The sequence below is a fragment of the Pongo abelii genome, chromosome 13 (genome assembly GCF_028885655.2).
Source record: "Pongo abelii isolate AG06213 chromosome 13, NHGRI_mPonAbe1-v2.0_pri, whole genome shotgun sequence".
Lineage (NCBI taxonomy): Eukaryota > Metazoa > Chordata > Mammalia > Primates > Hominidae > Pongo > Pongo abelii.
Genome location: NC_071998.2, coordinates 47,783,998 through 47,796,164, shown reverse-complemented (window position 1 = coordinate 47,796,164; position 12,167 = coordinate 47,783,998). Strand labels below are relative to the sequence as shown.

The 12,167-nt window shown below is 34.1% G+C and overlaps 1 long non-coding RNA gene across 2 annotated transcripts in view; it reads left to right on the top strand.

Annotated features, from left to right (window-relative positions):
- LOC134759752 (uncharacterized) overlaps nucleotides 1–12,167 on the top strand; it is a 79,892-nt gene that overhangs the window by 34,262 nt on the left and 33,463 nt on the right. The window contains exon 3 of one of the 2 annotated variants that reach the window (XR_010136465.1): nucleotides 10,646–10,733. The exons of the other annotated variant lie outside the window; for it this stretch is intronic. This is a non-coding gene — a long non-coding RNA (uncharacterized LOC134759752). The remainder of the gene's footprint in view (nucleotides 1–10,645; nucleotides 10,734–12,167) is intronic. 2 annotated transcript variants of the gene reach the window in all.

Here is a 12,167-nt window from a genome sequence, read left to right as displayed (position 1 = left end):
ACAACCATCTGATCTTTGACAAACCTGACACAAACAAGAAACGGGGAAAGAATTCTCTATTTAACAAATGGTGCTGGGAAAACTGGCTAGCCATATGTAGAAAGCTGAAACTGGATCCCTTCCTTATACCTTATACAAAAATTAATTCAAGATGGATTAAAGACTTCGATGTTAGACCTAAAACCATAAAAACCCTAGAAGAAAACCTAGGCAATATCATTCAGGACATAGGCATGGGCAAGGACATCATAACTAAAACACCAAAAGCAATGGCAACAAAAGCCAAAATTGACAAATGGGATCTAATTAAACTAAGGAACTTCTGCACAGCAAAAGAAGCTACCATCAGAGTGAACAGGCAACCTACAGAATGGGAGAAAATTTTTGCAATCTACTCATCTGACAAACGGCTAATATCCAGAATCTACAAAGAACTCAAACAAATTCACAAGAAAAAAACAAACAACCCCATCCACAAGTGGGCGAAGGATATGAACAGACACTTCTCAAAAGAAGACATTTATGCAGCCAACAGACAAATGAAAAAATGGTCATCATCACTGGCCATCAGAGAAATGCAAATCAAAACCACAGTGAGATACCATCTCACACCAGTTAGAATGACGATCATTAAAAAGTCAGGAAACAACAGGTGCTGCAGAGGATGTGGAGAAATAGGAAGACTTTTACACTGTTGGAGGGACTGTAAACTAGTTCAACCATTGTGGAAGTTGGTGTGGCGATTCCTCAGGGATCTAGAACTAGAAATACTATTTGACCCAGCCATCCCATTACTGGGTATATACCCAAAGGAATATAAATCATGCTGCTATAAAGACACATGCACACGTATGTTTATTGTGGCACTACTCACAATAGCAAAGACTTGGAACCAACCCAAATGTCCAACAATGATAGACTGGATTAAGAAAATGTGGCACATATACACCATGGAATACTATGCAGCCATAAAAAATGATGAGTTCACGTCCTTTGTAGGGACATGGATGAAGCTGGAAACCATCATTCTCAGCAAACTATCGCAAGGACAAAAAACCAAACACCACATGTTCTCACTTATAGGTGGGAATTGAACAATGAGAACACTTGGACACAGGAAAGGGAACGTCACACACTGGGGCCTGTTGTGGGGTGGGGGGAGGGGGGCGGGATAGCATTAGGAGATATACCTAATGTAAACAACGAGTTAATGGGTTCAGCATACCAACATGGCACATGTATACATATGTAACAAACCTGCACGTTGTGCACATGTACCCTAGAACTTAAAGTATAATTTTATATATATATATAATTATATATATAATTATATACATAATTATATATATAATTACATATATAATTATATATACGTAATTATATATATAGTTTTATATATATATAAATATATATAAAGAAAAAAAGCTAAGAGAGAGAAATGGGAAAGAAAACATTAGAATATGCCTTTCCTGAGAAAAATCTACACTTTAAGAAAAAACTAGGAGTGTGGAAAGAACACTATTCTGAAAGTTAGGAGACAAAGATTTTAAATCAGGCTCTGACATTACAAAGTTGTTGATTTCTGGGCAAATCATCTCCCTTTCCTGGGCCATGTTTATTTATCCAGCTGCTCTTGCATCTCCATGTCCCTCCAAGACACTATAAGCCTTTATAATCCCTTTTCATGGTATGCAGAGATTACTGTTAATGAGGTGCCTATCCTTTAATCTTATCTATGCAACATCAGCACCATTTTTTAATTCAATCTTTTTTGCCACAATCTCACTAGCAGCTGGCCATTGCAAAAGTTTTGAATCTATCAGCAAGTCAGATTCCCAGTAGTTCACAGTATGGTGTTCATGCTCCACTGAAAAACTCTACTTCCTGTAATAAATTCCAAGGCCTTAAAACATCTTAAAACATGGAGTTCAGTGGAACAACTTTGGTATTACATAATTATCAACTTTCCCTTCAATATCCTAGTATTTTCTCCACAGAATTTTACCATAATAGGTCTGAGTATTTATATCAATCTCATCAAATAGTATTGTTTTAAATCTATTAAGAACAAATTCAGCTTAGCAGGGAGACCAACATAGGTATCGCTTGGGGAAAGTGCAAAATTATTTGTAGAATAAAATCTCCCCAAAAATAGTTAGACCAGTCAGACTGATTAGCAGCATTTTCAAAGTAGACAAAAATAGTGCACACTTGTGACCCCCTTAAATTCTCATCCTAGGTGTTCACAGTTGGGTATATTAACAAGTGAAGAAAGAAGAGTCATCTCAGATGTTCAGGAAGCTCAGCTGGCCCCGCCAAGTCTAGCCAGACAGACACAGTTCAAATAGGCTTGCATGGGTGTTTGCTGAGCACCACCACATCAAGACCAATGCATTTCATAAATCTCATGCTTATCGTTATACAACATGAAATATAATTAGAGTGAGATTCAGTAGAGTCAGGCCTGAGTCCTCACAGATTTGATTTAACACTCTCAGTTTTCACAAGCTAAAGCAGTTTGGTCACAGTAATTTCTTGAATTTTTAGCTATTGCATTAGCACCAGAGCTAGTTTCCCAGATGTTCTTGAGAGTCATCCTAATAGTCCCTCAGACCTGCTATAAAGCCTTTCCTACCCAGGATCAAATCCTAATTTAAGCAGGTTGGAGCCTGAAACACATGATGTTTCTGGGGCCCTTTGTAGGTACAAAAGTGGACCATACTGCCCTTCTCATTACAGAGTACCAGTTAAAGGTGACAAAAAAGACAATACAGAGTAACAACGTAGGAATTTAGAGGAGGAGGAAGGAGATGCTATCTAAAAAAGACAACAATCCAAAGACAATCCCAAGAGTGTGAGCTAAGGCTTAGAATTTGGCAGGAGGAAAAAGAGTAAGTGAGCTGGGAAGCCATTGCTGGAAGCCTATGAAGGATTCTGAGAAGACTAGATAGAAGAAATAATTTGAACTGCCCAGCATATAGTCAGTTACATCTTGGTTAGGCATTGCTCTGACTGTAAGCCTTCTGCAAAAATGTTATTATAAAGCCTGTGTCAATCCTTCCTCCAAGTAAGGTGGATGGATGGATGGATGGATGGATAAAGGAATTGATATTAATGAAATAATATACAAAATACTTTCATTTTGTGTGTAAATACAAGTTTCTTTTATTTTCTAAACTATCTTTAAAAGCATTAACATCAGACCCTTAAAGCCAGGGAGTTCTGCCAAATGGTTGCATTGTTAATAATGTGGCCAGCATGGTGGTTAAAGATTCAAGTTCTATGGAGTCAGAAAGAAATCCCAGAAGATTTGAAATTAACTGTGTGTATACTTTAATATATGAATGCTTCTAAATATGTTTTCAGAGTTCATATGGATTGATTGTCCCTCTGACTAACTTCTTAGAGTAATTCTTGGTACAGAATCTTTTATAGAAATCTTGCATTGACATTTTCTAGGTGTTTGACACTGGGCTGTTATTTTAAACTCTTCAATCTTAAATTTGCCTCATCTTCAAAGTTGAAATGCCAATGTCTCAGTCAAAGTTGTTACGGAAATTAGTGGAATGATTCATGTAATGTGCCCAATGTCTGTTTGTCACTCAAGAAATGCTCAAAAAATGAATTTTTTTACTAACTTTATGAACTTCCAGAAAAGGTATATGATATTTAGAAATTAACAATGAGATGAAAATCATATAATTCTAGCACAAAATTATAACACAAATTATGTGGAAAGTATAATTTTATATGTAACAATATCAAGGATACATTTAAAACAAAAAAAGCCATTAACTAATAAATTCTATGATATTTCTATACTCATAACACAAATAATATTACAAAGTCTAAATGACCTATACCCTTCTAAATATTAGTTGTGAATCACTAAGTAAAATAATTCTTTAAAATTATATTTAAATATAACCCTGTTATAAATATTCTCTGCTTTTTGTTATTTTTCTATTGTACAAGTAACACATGTAGTTACAAAAAACGCCTATGACCAAAAGCATATTTTCAAAAATCATGTTAGGCTATCTCTGGAGCTAACCCCTGCTAACACATTGTAAATAAGTTTCTAGAGCATATATATATCCTTTTATGCAAATGCATACATGCATATAGGCATGCTTTTAGAAAAATAGGAACATATAATCATGTTATAAATACTATTTTGTACATTTCTTATTCAATTATACATCCATTTTCTTAATGTCCTTAACAACTTTCCAAATAAAATATGCTACAATATACTGTGTAATACAGTGACTGAACAGAGGTGTAGCTATTCTGAATTCTGATGTAAAGAATTTGCTTTAGAGATCAGAGGCTTCTGGACACTGGGTTATAATTTTATTTTATGAAATAGAACATCTTGTTCTATTTTTAAGTTTTTCACCTGGTCCTTAACCCATATTTTATTCCATGGTTTCGAAACCATGACATAGAGGTTTGTAAAATACCTTGTGATATTTGGTTGAAAATGCTGAATATTATTATAACTATTTATCGTCACATAGTAGAAACCCTTGACTTGAAAAGGCATTGTTTTGTTTTCCTGATGCACTAGGGGAAGTTATTGTGTTTTTGGCTGTAGCTATTGCTATTAATTCTCCAACTTTTATGTCCATGAACCACCATCCTCAAATTCTTTTCTTCCAATTTTCATCAATATAGCTATATATAATCTTGCTTTTGCAGTGAGAAAACATGGACCAACAATGCATTACAACTGACAAGCTTATGTAAAATTAAATATTACCTTTTGACTTGAGCAGACCTTCATACCAGCTCTGAATTTGAAATCATTTTTCATATGAACCTATGCATTCATTGAGGTATTATAAGACAATCAGTAGGCAACAATATTAACATCATACATTTTCTTTATTAATAAGTATTAGTAGTAATAAAAATTTCTGTTACTCAGCATTCAAAGTCAACAAAACTTAATTAACAATGACCTTATTTACCTAGAATAGATGACAAATAGTTTCTTATAACTCAGTAATATAAAAAAATTGTTTAAAACAAAGATTTAAACAAGTTATTTTAACCACAAACACAATTTGAGAATTTAACTCAAGTAGGTTACTCATACCATTATCATGATACTGTGATTTGATACTGTGATTTTTTCTATGTTCTATCATAGGTTTATTTCCTAAAATGCCTTCTTCACCAACAACCTATTAGTTGTTAAGGTATCATACTTTCTGCCTAAATCTTACAGTCTTTAAAAAAATAATGAGTCAGAGTACTAAATTTTGCATGTTCTGAAAAGGTACTAGAGAATGCTACCCATAAAGAGATGGCATTTTATAGTGAGCCTGAGGAGAGCATAATTCCATTTACATCTTGACCACTAACCTCATCTTTATATTGCCCGAATGGCAGTGACATTGATCAGTAAGTTGTAATAGAAGAAAACACTCCGTGGCAACATAACATAGGACATTCATATTCTCTACCTGCCAGTGCTGTGTGGATTGAATCGACTGGCAGAGGCAGTAAGAACTTAATTGAAAGCCTTATTCTCATTTATTTGTCATGTGTCCTGGAAAAGCTACTTTTCCTTTTGAGCATTAGTCTCATTTCTAATATGGGAATAAGAGTACTTTTCTTGTATAGCAGTTTGGAAGACTGCAACTGCTGTATATACTAGCTGGGACCCCCTCCCAGTACCTACTAGCAATTTGAGGAAAGGTGACTATAATTATGATAGCTGTTGTCAAGCATGCCACTCAAATTTTCCAGGAAATAGGCTAGAAAGTCTTTACGTTTTTCTCCCACCTGCCCCTTCATTGGCCCCATCTGCATTTTAAGGTAGAAAAATTTATTATACCACTTGAAAGCAATTGAGTAAATGAAAGAAAACAATACAATAAAATACTGTCTATGGCAAGCACCTTGATCAGACACCCTTATTCAAGAACTTCCTTCACCAAGAAACTTAATTCAAAACTTTCTTCTTTTTTACCCTCTCTCGCACCCTTCATCTTCACCTTTCTCTCTTTTTCTCAATTTTACTCTTCTTTCTCCCTTTTACTCTCTCTCTCTCCACACACACACACACACACACACACACACACACACAGCACAAGGGCATGCAAGCACATGCACAGAAACATCTAACGATTTATTCCAAAGCTATTTTTTATTCTTCTGTTTTCATTTACAGACTCTCTAAAATATTTTTAAGGATTTTTGTGCTTACTAGAAAGGGTGTCAATGATGTCTCTGACTTCAAGCTTTGAGGAATCAGTGCTTTTTGCTTCTTAGAAATTTATGTGTTCTCATTATTCATTAACATGCACATTGTGCACATGTACCCTAAAACTTAAAGTATAATAAAAAAAAGAAATTTATGTGTGCAAATATCATATAGTAGCCTTACATAAGCAATAGTGTAGGCTTTTAATGTAAAACATGTAGAAGAATATCTTCAGTTAACTCCTGATAAATTCTGAGAATAACATATATAAGTTATTTTCTATATATATATGTATATATATATACATATATATATATATATTCATGTATCCCTAAGGTCTGTTTAGATATTTATTTCTAAAGGTCCTCTTGCCTATATAAAAGACTCTACTTTCATTTTTCTCTCTCTCTATTCTATCTCCTCTTAATGCAACATATAATATTTATGAGCCACATATCTTTTTATTTTTGCATTAAGAAGGAGTTGTCATTCTACTTATGATCCAATGTTTTTTGTTAATTGTGTTCTCTTTCCTATTATACAAAACTCCCAAAATAGTTAAGTTAAAAATCTGGTGCTTAAATTTCAAAAAACTATGATGATTAAAAAATCAGTTGTAATGATTAAATAATGGCAGCCCTTTTCTGCCGTCCGCTCTCCTATCTGATGTTGGCTTTGAAATCTGTTCTGAAGCCTCTGAATTTTGGGGCAAGTTTTCCTCATGGGTGTTAGATATTTAGATGTAGCATGAACTGAAAGAAAATGTGAAGGATGAAATCTCCCAACTAATATGCCTCCAAAGTTACATCAGGATTCACAAAATAAGATATTGGAAGGATGTGGCAGTATTACATTGTTCAGCAGCATCTCAAACCATCCGAACTGTAAGTGTTATTCAGTGACCTCAGCTTGTCCTTGACGTTTGCTAGCAAAAAGATACTGCTGCAGTTAGAGCCCTGGCAGTGACTGGAGTCAGGTTTAAAATGAAGAATGCTGCTGTTTTTGTCTCTACAAAACCAAGCTTGTAGAGCTTCTGAGGAGTACACCTGGCCTTTTAATGCATTAAAATGTTTTTTTCTGTAGTGTCATGCTCTTCCATGAAGCTAAGTGAATTGTTTCTCACGAGCAGGTAGCAACTAATACGCCTGTGAACTTTCACTAATTCAAGTAGACTTACTGGGAAAATTTTTTTTCTGGGAAACCTTTTTGAATGCAGTTTTCAAGTGAGGACATTGGATTAAATGGGAGAACATTTGAAAAATTGACAACGCTAAACGCACTCTTAAAATGGTTTGAACCTACTTCTCATTCTTAATTTACCAGAAATTGTAACTTTTTCAGATGAACAAAAACAAAACAAACAAAAAAAACCATTAGCATTCTTTAAAGATTAATGTCAGTTGAGGGTTTGTTTTTGTGGTTTTTTTTTTTTGAGTTTAAGTTCTGGGGTACATGTGCAGGATGTGCAGGTTTGTTACATAGGTAAACGTGTTCCATGGTGGTTTGCTGCACCTATTAACCCATTACCTAGGTATTAGCCCAGCATGCATCAGCTATTTTTCCTAATGCTCTCCCTCCTCCACCCCACCCCTGACAGGCCCCAGTGTGTGTTGTTCCCCTCCCTGTGTCCATGTGTTCTCATTGTCCAGCTCCCATTTATAAGTGAGAACATGCCGTTTTTGGTTTTCTGTTTCTGCATTAGTTTGCTGAGGATAATGGCTTCCAGCTCCATCCATGTCCCTGCAGAGGACATTATCTCATTCCTTTTTATGGCTACATAGTATTCCATGGTGTATATGTACCACATTTCTTTATCCAGTCTACCATTGATGAGCATTTGGTTTGATTCCATGTCTTTGCTATTGTGGATAGTGCTGCAATGAACATATGTAAGCATGTATCTTTGTAGCAGAATGATTTATATTCCTTTGAGTATATACCCAGTAATGGGATTGCTGGTTCAAATGGTATTTCTGGTTCTGGTTCTAGATTTTTGAGGAACTGCCACACCGTCTTCAACAATGGTTGAACTAATCTACATTCCCACCAACAGTGTAAAAGTGTTCCTATTTCTCCACAAACTCACTAGCATCTGTTGTTTCATGGCTTTTTAATAATCACCATTCTGACTGTCGTGACATCATATCTCATTGTGGTTTTGATTTGCATTTCTCTAATGATCAGTGATGTTGAGCTTTTTTTCCTTTTAAGCTTCAAGTAAAGTAAGTTGTGGAGAAAAAAAGTGTATTGGAATAAACTAATAAACTCACTATGGGTGAAGATCCATAGTTCTGCTAATATAAATTTGTCATAATAACTACTGAGTATACTTTTTAATTAAGTTAGAGATAAAGTGCATATATTCTTATTGAATTTTTATATTATGCATGATATTCACATAGAGGAACTATCCATTGAATGGGGGGAGATGAGTCTTATCTCATTACTTCTCAATAATGGAATTGACTGACATATTTTAAACAGACATTCAAAAATCTCTCAGGTTAACCTTTGTATGCAATTTAGATGCAAAGCCTTTGCATAATCGGACTCTACAATTAAATACATTGAAAATACTCATGAAGATGGTCAAACCAGCTCTTTTACATCCACCCTGAAATTACTCACAGATTATCCAAAGTCTGGAAGAAACTATAGAAATAGATCTGGCAATATAATATATTTTTAGTTGCAAGGTAATAACTCAATAAGATACATGTTATTGACTGAGTTCCTCCAAACTATTGTTTCTTAGTTTTGTTTATGGATTCAATGTTATTGTTCAATATGTGCAAAAGCTGCATAAATTATTGTAGTGCACAGGCAGTATGAAACCACCAATTTACTTCTCCTCACCACAGCATTAAATGTCAAGGTGTCAAGTTGTCCCTTCAGGTTTCACTGGCAAACGTAAATTATTGCTAATAGAATGCACCAGTGAAATTTCTGAACAACAAGTAACTTTGGAAAGCATCACTACTAGAAGGAACTATAGGACACTTGAGATAATTTATGATACAAATATTTTCAAAAGCTGGTCTGCTTGGAAGATAGATTTCTAAATGTAAAATAAATAACTGACAGAGTTCCGTGTGCTCAACTCATCCTCCTGCAATTTCTGTCAAATATATTCTTAAAGAAGTACTAGCTCTGACTGCAAACCTCCAGTGCCCTTAGAGTTCTAAGGTATTTGGTGGAAGACTCAGCTTCAAATGAATTCCCAAGTTTCCTCCAAACTAGCTTTCCTTAAAAAAAAGATTCAGATATTCTCATTTCATATAATATATGGTGTATATTTAACATTTTAAAATATCACAAGAGCTTCTTGATGCTCTGACATCATGCGTTTATTTTCCTTACTATACTGCTCCCTACCCATTTTCAGTTGGGTGGCCATACCTATAAAGGAGTAGGGAATACTGCTCGTTCTATATACTTTTTACTGGAACATCTAGCAAATTCATTAAACTTCGAAGGAAATTGTGAAGGTAGGTTCCACGAAAAAGCTTAGAGAAAACTATCAGTAGAAACCATCAATGACAGAAACCAAAAAGATCTCCACTATTTGCAATAAATTCCTCCATTTGGGCTCAGTCAAGGCAAGAATTGGGCAGGACAGACATAGATACAACTAAAAGGATCATAAAGGCCTGCACTATATGTTAATTTTTTTCTTCACATAATTTCATATAGAAAAGTAAACCTAGAAGCTATTATGCAAGATCTGATATAAATATCAATACTTTGAAACATTAAGTACAAATATATCATAATGGTCACAGCTATATACCTACATGGGAAATTGGAAGTAAATTGTTTACTAAAATGGTAACTTTTGGATTTCCTCAGTGTCTATTTACCCTTTATTACATATTCTATTTTTGTAATGTTTTAACCCAATTAGCCCATGTATAAGCATGCACTATCAAACTCAGAATTTCTTAGTAATTTTGGAATAATTGTTTTTAATGAAAAAATGAATATAAATGAAATATGTTAATCTGAAAGAAGAGGTTAAATTACTGCTAGGCTTCAAAGTAAATTGTTTTTCAGTGATTTTCAATGTAGGCACACATTCTTAAAACAATAGAAGTAACCTTGGAAGATGACCTTTGGAAAAATGTTCTGCTCCTCAAAGTTTTCATTCCATCATTTAACTTATTTTAATGTGCCTTACATTTTTCCTACCAACTCCTTTAAACAGAAAAGTAAAGTCCTCTATACTTGTAATATGTGATTCTAAAGTTGTTTATATAATTTTACTAATGTCATGGTAAAATTATTTTTATGCATATCACCTTTCTTTTGTACAAACAGATAAACTTGGCTACATATATGCTTCTAGATCTATTATGAGGTTTCTCAACATTTGTTGAAAATCATTTGGAGGTCTTGTTAGAATTGTGATTTTCATTTCTGTTTCCAAAGGTATGACTGATATGCTAAGAGTGACACGGGACTCAGAAATCTGCACTTTGGCAAGTAGCCCATATGACTTGGATATTGGTGTTACATGGTACGCACTTTGAGTAAAAGTAGCAATGGCAGTACTTGGCAGGTGCCTTATAAGCAGACATATGAATCAGATAAACTCAAAATATTTTTCAATCTAGGACTTCATAATTAATCTATCCACTAGTTAATTTACCACTAATCTGATCATTATTAATGGAATAGATTTATTATTTTATAATATATAATAAATATAATAAATAATTATAATTATTCCATTATTTATTAATGGAACAGATTTGGGAGCAGTTAAAGCTTCTTCTAATAGTTTCAATATTACTTGATTGTTGAATTTAAAGTTAACAATATTTCAATACTATTTTATTGTTAAATTTAAATTAAGAATGAGGAGATGGAACAAGATATAGGGGAAATTGTGAACTTTGGAATCAGATACATTCGGATTGGAGTTACAACTCTGCCACTTATGAGATGTGTAACTTTAGGCAATAGTCTTAATCGTTGAGACCCAGTTTTTGTTTTGTTTTCTAAATGATAGAGCCAACAATAACTTTGCAGGATGATTATGAGAAATAAAAATAATTTTTGAGTTTGTGTCTGACCAGTAATAGGGCAGCCATGCATATTTTATTAAAAACTGTAACTATTTTACTTTGTCTTCTTGTAGAAAAGTGTACCATTGTTTGGTTTGCCTAGTGATTGAGTATTGATTACCATTGGCAATTAACTGCCGAATCCTCTCAAATTTTTTTTAAGGTTAAGGCCACCTTTATTTTTTACCAGGGTTATTACAAAAGCTTCCTAATTATTATCCGTGACTCTAATCTTCCTCTCTTTTAATCCATTTCCTGTCAAACACCCAGGTGGATTATACTAAAATCCAAGTCTACTGAGACATCTCCCTGATGCTTAAAATTAGCAGTGGTTTCCTATTGTACTCAGAAAACAGGTCACTCTAAGCAGTCTTTCGTGATTTTGACATTGCTTACGTATCCTGCATTATTTCTAATCATTCCTAATTTACTCCTTAGTTTCTAGCCATATAGACATTGCAAATTACATGAAGAAACTAAGCTCTTTCTTACCTATTTCTTACACGTATTACACTACCGTTTACCTGGCTTACGTGTACACACATTTCAGAAATGACATGACATTCCTTCTTCTTACATGCTCTACACCACTCACTAGACTGTTTGATTTTACTTTCTCAGAAATCTTGCTATGACATGTACAACAAATACGACACTGAATTGTAGTTGCTTTTACTTGCCACCCTACTCCAGTGGATCATGAGCCCCTTGAGACTGGACATTACATTTCTTTACTTATATTCCAATGCACAACACAGTGCTTGCCTCATAACACTTCTCCTTAAATGTATTTGTTGAGATAATGAAGGCATTATCTTATTAAATGCAACAGTGTCAGAGAAGTTTCCAGGCTCTGGATTTACATCTAAACTTAACGGTTGTGG